Genomic DNA, 11217 nt, shown 5'->3' on the forward strand with positions numbered 1-11217 from the left:
AGTCTGCATCCACATCGCTGACTCCAACGGCGACTCCGGCGCAAGGTAAGCTTAACAGGTAGGCTACGTCCTACAACATCGGAGCCATCTCACCATAGGGAAGGTGGAAAGTGTGGGTCTCATGCCTCCGCTGGTCAACCAGCGCAAGGATCAGCGAGTGGTCAAAATAGAACCACATCGTGGTTGCCTCAAGGTTCTCTGTAGCTCAGGTCTCCACCAAATGACAGAGCAGTAGGATTCCAGATGCTGCCAACCTGTACTATTTGGAATATTAAGTGAATGTAGAGCATGCAATAAATAAACAATCAGGCGCATTCACAGCTAATTCGCGATATACCGGTGATTCCAACGATCGTTGACCGTAAGTAGCTCCCCGGGGCCACGTGGTCAGAAAACTCCTAACTCCATCTGGTGAATGACAAACAAGAAGTTGCAGTGTTTCTTGTTCACTGTAGGGTCAAGAAGCTCACGGGTCTTCAGTGGGTGTGTCATATCTGCATTGAAACAAAATATAAACAGTCTGTTACATAAACATATACACATAGTTACATGAACATCGTATAACATACAAGTACACAAAGTAACATGAACATATTACAACATATAGGTACACAATCAAATACAAATGTAAGGTCTAAATACAACGTACATATGTAAGGTGAAAACCTTACAAATATAACATCGAGATACGCTAAACACATTCACACTTGACCGCCATTATGACCCCATCTACACACCAGGTGCATTTTTGGACAATACTTGTATGTGTGACCTGTTTCATCACATTTGCTGCATCGCTTCATCCTTGGACCCGCCTCGGATTCATCCATATTGTTTTGAATCCACCGAGTTTGTCGACGTCCTGGTATGTACTTCATCCTCTCAAAGTCTGGCATATAGATTCATGAGGAACTTAGATTACTTGTAAACGTATCAACAATGTCGTAGCCATAAAGCTCATGGTTCCATATGTTCAATATTTGATCCTTCATAAAGTATTAGAAAACATTTTATCTGGGTAGCATATTGTGCTCCCCACATGCAACTATGATGTGTGTACACGGCATGTGTAGCAATTGTGGCTTCTGGCACGTACAGATGTATGTTCCAATCCTAAGCTTGCACTTTTGCACATAGCGCTCACGTCCGCCACCCCTACGACCCTTATCACGGCACAAAACACTAAACCTGTGCTCCACAGTTCCCTCCTGATTGGCGCGGTGCATATGTGCATTCTTTGCGACCTTCTTCATGTACTCACATAGTATCGATCCATACAACATACAATTATCTACCATTGTCTTTGAAGCAGCTACGTAGCGATCAATGAAATATTTGCAAGTTCCATGCACAATACCTTCAATAATTCTAGAAAGTGAAAGGGACCTCATACCCCATATAACCCAGTTGTAGATCTCAGCAAGATTAGTTGTCATTATTCCATACCTTGCCCCTTCAGTGTTGTACATCAATGCTCATTTATCTCTTGGCTCGTTTTGTATCCTCTACGAAAAGTTCCTAACAGCTGACCCTGATCTCCTTACTATCTGGGGAGTATCTATTGGAATGGGTCCAAGAGCAACCAGGTCATCTCCTATGTCTGCTAGCTCAACTGTTTGTTTTATGGTTAGTTCGTCTAGTCTTGCCCATAGTGCGTTGAACTTTCTCTGCTGGTTTTGGCTGCACAATTTCTTGAAAAGATCCATCAAGTCCTTATTTTTGAATTATCTATAAATGTTTGCACCCATATGCCTCATGCACCACCTGCTATTCAAGTCGGGCCACTTTGCTCTTACACACCATCAAACACTGCCGTATTGCATATTCAACAAAGCCTGAAACAGTACTGCATGTCTATCATGAATCAAACATACATCAGGCTAGTCCAGAATAATAGCATACTTGACCCACTTAAGGAACCAATACCAGCTCTCCCTGTTCTCACTCTCCATGAAGGCAACCCCCAGTGGCATGACTTGGTTGTTCCCGTCTACTCTAATTGCAAACAATATCTGTCCTTTATACTTCCCACTAAGGAATGTGCCATCCAAACAAATGATGGGGCGACAGTGCCTAAATGCCTTGATGGTTGCCACAAATGGAAAGAAAGCACGCTGCAATACTCATTTCCCTCTATATATCACATCAGTAGAGGGGTAATGCTTGATGTCAAAGTAACTTCCAGGGTTTCTCGCACATATTGTGGCTAGTTGACGTAGTAAGTTTTCATATGAATCTTCATATGTTCCAAACCTCATTTCAATAGCCTTCTGTTTCGCCCTCCATGCTTTTGCGTAGTTTATTGTGTACTGGAACCTTTCCTCAATAGCACGGATTATTAATCGTGGTTTATACTTTAGGTTGTCCACAATCTCTCCATACATAACACTGGCAACAAAAGCAGATGACATGTTCCGATGGGAGAACTCTATCTCCTCAATGTGACAATTATGCTCCCTAACTATTGAGCACTCTCAGTAGTCAACCCACCTCCCCCTGAATGCGTGCACCCGCCATGGACAATCAGGCACCAAACACTTGACGTCGTACTACTTTTTACTCGACTTCATAACCTTCAACTGTCTCTAAATAGACAGTGATCAGAATTTCACTGCATCAATAACATCCTCCTTACTAGGGTACATAGCACCCTAGGACACCTCGTTCTTATGATATTTCCAAAGTGTCTAATGACCCACACTCACCACTAGCTTTGAAAATTCGTGATTCCTCCACTCTGTAGGAACAAGAGCATTTTCCTCCTTATCGGATGAATACTCATCGGCAATGGCTTCCTTCAGCTCTTGATCCCCCCTCTCTATCTCCTCAATTATGCTACGGATGTGCTCTCCCTCATCAGCTACACCCCTCGGTTGCATCTCCCACATCCCCAATGTTTTGCTCGTCCTCCACAGTTGTCAGGTCTGCTTCATCCACCACTGCCTAACTTGTTCCTGCTACTGCTTACGCAATGTTTATCTCTGCTGGATCCTTCTGGTATGCCTCACCTATAGCACAAGAGGGAGACCATGTTCACATGATATATCTACGTACTACCTCCAAGTAGATGTCACATTAATCGCAACAAGCTCCCCGAAGTACCTCTGAGTAGCACCGCTTAACACAGCTCACAGCTTAAGCTCATGTTGCTAGGGATCCAGCTGAAAATGACGTATCAGCCACTTGCACACGCTCACTATGGTCCTCTCATTGGCTCTACTAAGTCCCTTAACGACATGCTGAAATCCAGAGAGATCTACACTTCTAGGATCATAACCAATCTGACCTTCACCATAATATACCTGAAAATATAATTTATCGGACATCCCAAGAAACATCCGAAGATATATCCAATGTTAATACCAGAAAACTATACTTCTGATTATCAAAACTCTAACAAAATTACCGACACCAATGATCACCTAACAATATGTTTAGTTCACTACAATCCATTATACTCCTAAGCAAACTAGCTAATTTAAACTAATTAACCATCCGTCTACTTAAAAAAATTTCTAGTTATTTTTAATTATTATCTACATCATTATTCTGTAAAGTCTAGATAATCGAAACCACCGTACTCTAAATACTACTATACATCTGATAGCTATCCTACCATATTAAAATTGATCTTTACAATATACTACAAAAGATAGAAAAACATCATTTTTTGATTACCTTTCTAAGCCCTAGGTCTCATATAATGTAACTACTGTATGTCGCTAAACTCTAGATCTAGTGGTACACTAATTACTAATAAAAACATAAATCTAGAAAAATTACCGGAAACCGAGATCCAAAATCCACAGAACAAAAATAGTAGGGCTTCGCTGTGTTGCTTCTCTCTCCTCTCCTCCCGGTCTCTTTCATTTTTTCTAAATTTAAATGGCCATTTTGGTTGATTTTCAGCCTTTTTATAGCGTGAGGGCAGTGAAAGCTGGGGCGAGTGCGGGGGGCTAATTACCCCTTGAGAGGGTGGTAAGGGGGCTACCCGCTCTCTCAGTGGGTGGTACGGTAGGCGGGCATGGGGGTGGGGTCTACCCACTCTCTCAAAGGGCAGTAAGGACTGCTACGCTCGGGGGTGAGTCCTACCCGCCCTCTGAAAGGACGGTAAGGGGTGGCGCTGCCACTATTGTATCCTTACCGTCTCTGAAAGTAACAGCTCTTTCAGAGACCGATAGATGTCTATTTATATAAATATTATCATCGAAGACCTATTTATTTAAATATTAATAAAAAAAAAATATAAAAATAAAAAACTCTTGGATCCCATCCGTTTCCACCCACGACTTGCGGGCCATGAACGGCAGATGGGCCATGACCAGCCCAACTCAAGTTAGTCAATGAACGGGTCAACAAAAGTCGAGGGAAAACATGGGATATAAGTAGTGCTATCCGGTAGGCAGTGCCCATTTGAACAGTACTAGGTGCAAGGTCCATTTCATTTCTTCGTAGTACACCCAGCACCTATTTTAATTTGTGCAATAATTGATCTTGGCAGCAATACTTTCTCAAAAATCACTGAAATGTCTATTTCATTGTATGACACAAATCAAATTGCACTTCCTCGGTTTGTGCTACTGTGTCTCGGAAATGTCTCTCGCATATGAAATCTATTCTGAAAAATCACTGAAAATTACACTAGAAATGTGGACAAACGGCATGGGACTAGTTAGCAAATAAGCAATAGTATAAACCGAAATTACAAATCAACCAGTGGTACAGAACGAAACTTCCAGAATAATTTCTGCACGGTTACAAGCATGCAGTGCAATGCACCGACCAATTTAAACAGCAAGCAAAGTTCTCCAAGCTTCAGCAAGCACCGGCTCGGAACCCGACGCATGCACCTGTGACGTCGTACAGCACCTCGACGGTGCGCTGGCTCACGTTGCCCAAGATGGTGGTGGTGTTGTCCAAGCTCGTTCCCACGAACGCGAGGCAGCCACCGGAGAGGATCCCCGACGGCACGTTGAGGTCGATTGTCGTGCCGCCGCAGAACGTCCGGGCGACCCTCGGCACGGTGACGTTGGCATACCCGGTGAAGTTGTAGCAAGTGTCGAGGATCCCCACCGGCGGCGCCAACGGGTACGCCGCCATGGACGTGCGGAACGTGGACCGCAGGGCCTCGTACGCCGTCGCCGGGAGGCTGCTGATGATCGTGCCAGAGTCGATGATCATGCCGGCCGACATGACGAATGAGGCCACGTCCAGCAGTTGCCCACCGACGCTGATACCGGTGAGCGTCACCACGTAGAACGTCGTTTCTGCTAGGCGCCGCATTGGCGTGAACGGGAAGCCGGACGTGTTGCTCGGCGTGCCAAGCGTGAGGAACCCGGCGTCGCTTTCCACCGGCGGAAGGCAGTAGGAGAAGAAGCCGCCGTAGACATGCGAGGTCTGTGACACGAGTGACTCCGGCTCGCCACCGAGGCCGATGAAGCCGCCGAACTTGTCGTACGGACCGTGCTGATTGTGGCCGCAGCCGAAACCGAAGTTCTTGATGACGACTCCAGGCTTGAGCGTCAGCGTCTCCGTGCTGTACACCCCCGTCGTGATCGCACAATAAAACGAAAACTAACTTGCCAAAGGCTACCGATCCTCTAGGATCTCGTCCTATTATATAGCGCTTGGATCCAAATAAACAAGATCACCATAACAACCTGGGCACGGTCACTACATCCCGATAAATTCGGCCTCAACGCACGCCTCATGCTATGCCGTTCAGTTAGCTAAGTACAACTCAATTTTCTAGCAGTCCCCCTCAATCCCAGCATGATCTTCTCATGTTGAGATTGTAGCTGATGAAGCTGAACGACGACTTGGGTAAAGCTTTAGTGAATATGTCTACAATTTGATCCTTGGACGAGATGAACTTGACCTCCAGTGCCTTGCGTGCTACCTGCTCACGAACAAAGTGAAAATTGACTTCTATATGCTTAGTGTGAGCATGAAAGACTGGATTGGCATTGAGATACGTTGCTCCAAGGTTGTCACACCAAAGTGTTGGCGACTTATGCTGAGAAATGCCAAGTTCTTTCAGCAAGGATAGAACCCATACTACCTCTGCAGTGACAATGGCGATGGCTTTATATTCGGCTTCGGTGCTTGATTGGGACACCGTCGGTTGTTTGCGTGAACTCCAGGATACCAAGTTTGATCCTAGGAAGACAGCAAAGCCACTAGTTGATCGTCGATCATCAGGGCACCCTGCCCAATCAGCGTCCGAAAATGCATTGATGCCAATTTCTGCTGAACTGTGTATCTTCGGTCCTTGATCAATTGTCCCTTTCACAAAACGAAGTATTCGTTTAACGGCAGCCCAGTGTACATCAGTAGGAGCTTGGATATACTGACACACTCGGTTTACCGCAAAGGAAATGTCTGGTCTGGTTATTGTCAGATACTGAAGACCACTGACAATGCTTCGATACTGAAACTGTGCATGTCCGCATAGTGATGAACCTTGATCTCGAGACAGCCTTTCACTAGCAGCCATAGGAGTTGAAATGGGTTTACATGTGTGCATATTGGCCTTGTTCAGCAGATCCTGAGCATATCTCTTCTAGGATAGAACAATTCCCCCCTTTTTTGACTTCACTTCAATACCCAGGAAGTAATCAAGTCTACCAAGATCTTTTACTGCGAAGTCTTCTGTCAGTTCTTGAATGAGGCTTGCAGTAGCACTTGAGAAGGAGCTCACAATGATAATATCGTCCACATAGATCAGCATATACATTGTTAGGTCTTTTCTCTTGAATATAAACAATGATGGATCAACCTGTGAAGGAACAAAGCCAAGTTCTTGGAGTTTACAGGTCAGCCATGAGTGCCATGCACGTGGTGCCTGTTTTAGTCCATACAGGGATTTCTTGAGATGACACACATAATTATTTGGGGCTTGAGGATCTTCATAACCTGGAGGCTGATACATGTACACCTTTTCTTGTAGCACACCATGTAGGAATGCGTTTTGTATATCAATTTGATGCATTTGCCAGCCCTTGGAGACAGCTAGTGACAAGACAATTCTCACTGTGGTTGACTTAATGATAGGACTGAATGTGTCTGAGTAATCAACTCCATACCTCTGTTTATATCCTTTCGCGACTAACCTGACTTTGTAGCGATCAACAGACCCATCAGCTTTTCTCTTCAATTTGAACACCCACCGACTATCAATGATGTTCATCCCTTTCTTCGGTGGCACAAGTGTCCAGGTCTGGTTCTTCTGAAGAGCAAAGAACTCCTCGTCCATTGCTTTCTTCCAAGAGCTAGCTGCATTACCTGAATGTGTGAAGTAGGTTCTCTGATAAGTTCCTTGCAACCAAGCGATGCATATCTAATTGTGCCGTCTCTGAAGTTCTTGGGTTGAACAATATTGTCTCTGAGTCTTGTACGCATAGGATGACAACGTTGCGGTATCTCTGACAAGACTTGTTCAGTAACAGCTCGAGAACCTGCAAAATCAGAGGAACTTCCACCAGAGTGATCATCAGTAGAGTTAGTTTGCCCATAATCAATAGGAGATTCATCTATTGCTGGATTGTTTTCAGGCAAGGGAGTTCTCGGACTGGAGAATGAGTCTGTTGTCGAAATTTTGTCAGTCAACTGAAGCTCTGAATATTGTTGCACTGGAATAACAGCAGGAAGAATTGTTGGATGGTGAGAATTTTGTGGAATCTCAGTGAGGGTTTCTGAGTGAGATGCAAAAGGAAACTTTTTTTTCATCAAATACTACATCTCGTGATATGTAGACTCGACTAGTCTTCTGATTAAAACATTTGTAACCTTTGTGATTGGAACTGTACCCCACAAAGACGCACTGCTTAGTCCTGAACTCTAACTTTCTTGAGTTGTAAGCTCTCAAATTGGGCCAGCAGGCACAACCAAACACTGTCATGGATTTGTAATCAGGAACTTTGCCAAGAAGTCGATGCAGGGGAGTGTCATGATTGAGTACACGGCTAGGCGTTCTGTTAATCAGAAAACAGGCTGAATGAAAAGCCTCATCCCAAAACCTGACTGGCATTTGGGATTGTGCCAAGAGAGTGATGCCAGTTTCTACTATATGTCTGTGTTTTCGCTCTACAAGCCCGTTTTGTTGGTGTGTATGCGGACATGACACTTGGTGTGTGATGCCAGTGCGCTGAAAATCTTTGTGTAGGCGATGAAATTCACCCCCCTAGTCAGATTGGACAGTGCGAATGCGCTTGTTAAACAATCATTCAGTGTGTCGCTGGAACTGAAGGAAAATGTGCTCTACTTCAGACTTATGTTTCAGAAAGTAAATCCATGTAAATCTGATGTAATTGTCAACAAAACTCACATAGTAACTGAAGCCATTGACAGAGGTTCGAGTTGGCTCCCAAACATCAGTATGGACCAGCTCCAAAGGACTAGTGGTAGTGTGCAAGGAAGAAGAAAAAGGAAATTGATGAACTTTCCCTTGTTGACAGGCATCACAAACAGAGGAAATATTATTGTCGATACAACAAGATTATTGTTTTCTAGAATCTGATGCACTACTGAGGGTGCAGGGTGTCCATGCCGTCGATGCCGCCACAACTCTCTGGTAGTTTTGGCTGAATGTAGAGCTCGGATGGATTTATTTGGAAGCAGGTAAAGTCCATCCTCACATTTTTCCTGTGAGGAGAGTTGTTCTCGTGGCTCGATCCTTGATAATAAAGCAATGTGGATGAAATTCAATATAAGCATTATTGTCAGAGGTAAGTTTATGAATAGACAACAGGTGACAGTTGATTTTTTGAACATGTAAGACATTTTTCAGTATCAAGTCATGAGAAACAGCAGCAATAGATGAGTCTCCTACATGAGTTATGGACAAACCTGTTGCATTGGCGACTTGCACTTGATCACCACCGGCATAGTGCTCCTTGATGCTCAGGCGATCGATGTCGTTTTTGATGTGATCTGTCGCTCCACTGTCAGCATACCAGTTGGAGTCAACTGCATAGCTGTTGGTGATGGCCGTCGCGGTCTTGTTGGTGTCATCTGCATGATAAGAGTGATCAAAACGGTACCAACAGCGAAGAGCATCATGCCCTGGCTTGCGACACACTTGGCATATCTCGTGTGCACCCTAGTTGGATTGGTTATTCTGATTAAAGTTGTTGTTGCTGCGACCGCCAAACTATCGACCACCACCGCGGCCACGACGACCATTTCTTCCACCACCACAGCCATTCCTGCTAACATGATTAGCAGACGATACCTGAATGGTGGTGTCGTTTTGTTCCAACCTTAATTCAAAGGCCAGCATATGTGAGTAGACGTCATTGGCAGAGTACGTGTTAGCGCGGGTTGTGATGCTTGTCACCAGCGCATCGTACTCACTACCAAGGCCGTGCAGCATGTAGGTGATCAGTTCCTCGTCGTCGAGGGGCTTGTCGATCATAGAGAGAGTGCCGGAGAAGCTCTTCATCTTGCGGAAGTAGTCAGCTACGCTCATGTCCTTCTTCTGGAGTGTGGCGAGCTGCATCCGGATTTGCATCACGCGTGCGCGCGAACTGGCGACGTACAGTCTCTCCAGCGCGAGCCATGCTTCACGCGCTGTGGTGACGCCGACGACGTTCCCAAGCACCTCCTCTGTGAGTGAGGATAGGATGGCACTCAAGACCAACTAATCTTGTTGAAACCAGATGGTGAATTCTGAGTTGGTGACGACGCGACGTGCACGTTCACCACCATCTTCAATGGACACCCCATGGTCTGGCTAGGGCGCTGGGTGGAGCCGTCGACATAGCCGACAAGTCCTTGGCTTCTCAGGTATGGAAGAAGCTGAGTTTTCCACAGTAGGTAGTTGTCTCTCATGAGCTTCACCTGAATCATGTGGCTAAAGGATGGTGTAGGCATTGTGTTGGATTGAGCCGAGGCAGAGGCAGAGGAAGTGCCGGATGGAGGCATTGTCGATATGGCTATGGTGAAGATGGATCATCAGCTCTGATACTATAAAACGAAAACTAACTTGCCAAAGGCTACCGATCCTCTAGGGATCTCGTTCTATTATATAGCGCTGCATTGCAACGATTGGATCCAAATAAACAGGATCACCATAACAACCTGGGCACGGTCACTATATCCCCATAAACTCAGCCTCAACGCACGGCTCACGCTATGCTGTTCAGTTAGCTAAGTACAACTCAATTTTCTAACACACAATTCCCATAGCTGATCCCAAACGAACAGAGGGACGAATTGGAGCTATTCGTGCAGCCATTGCCGTAGAAATCGAATGTAAGGTTTGTGCATGCCGCCGTGCCGCACGGGACGGGAGTGTAGGTGGAAGAGACGCTCGGGTCAAACAGCGGGTCCTTTTGCGGGTAGCACGCCGTGGCGTCGCACGGCTTGTACTGCACCCACGACAGGTCGCTGCCGGTGTCGATAAGCACCGTCTGCTCGACGGCCGGCGTGCCGAATCCCACCGTGATGACTTACTGCAGAGAGTCGACGGAGGTGCCCAGGTACGTCGGGACGCTTGCGGCGCTGGGCTCTGCTCACGATGTAGTCGGCGCGGCTCCGGTCTGGGTGGAGCGTATCGGCGAAAGATGGCTTGTCGTCGGTTTTGAGGGGCGAGCACGGGCCGTGCCGGTGCGGCGGTGCGCCAGTGGCAAGGAGGAGCCGTTTGCATATATGCAGTCACTGCAATGTGGCGCGCAGCACGAATCACGGCATCTGATGGTTGTCAGCTTTGTATACCTGCTGACGTATAAGCAGAGCATTCGACTTCTGATTCGAAGGAGCGGGCGGATACAGTTCTGAATCCGTTCTCTTCACCTGCAAGAGCAATGGAACAGTAGCTGCTGAACAAGCAGCACAGGAGCAGGCACGACGAAATGATTGAAGAAGCTATGAAGCTGTGTGAAAAGTGATTTGTTGTGCGTCGAATGCTGGGGACCAGCCTGAGTTTATCGAGCGATGGAGCTGAAATCCTTGGACTCCTGTTATCCGCGTCCGATAAGAAATCAAGGAGACCGGACAAATGACAGCTTTTGTCTGATCCTGCAATACAGGTCTTGGGCATCATATTGTTCATGTCGTGTGCTTCGGTTGCTAAATGGTGATACATTTGGCTGCAGATCCTGCAATTATAAATGCCTGCTGTCTCTAATGTTTTTAATCACGTATAACTCCCCGTCTCTCTTCTAATCATTTGCTAATTAGGCTCACCACTAATAAAGTTCGAAACTTATCAAACTC

The 11217-nt window shown here is 45.9% G+C and overlaps 1 pseudogene; it reads right to left on the reverse strand.

Moving 5' to 3' along the window:
• Window positions 1-4815: 4815 nt before the first annotated feature.
• Window positions 4816-10739, reverse strand: LOC133930167 (aspartyl protease family protein At5g10770-like; annotated as a pseudogene).
• Between the last annotated feature and the right edge of the window lie 478 nt (window positions 10740-11217).

The sequence above is a fragment of the Phragmites australis genome, chromosome 10, assembly GCF_958298935.1.
Source record: "Phragmites australis chromosome 10, lpPhrAust1.1, whole genome shotgun sequence".
NCBI classification, from domain to species: Eukaryota; Viridiplantae; Streptophyta; class Magnoliopsida; order Poales; family Poaceae; genus Phragmites; species Phragmites australis.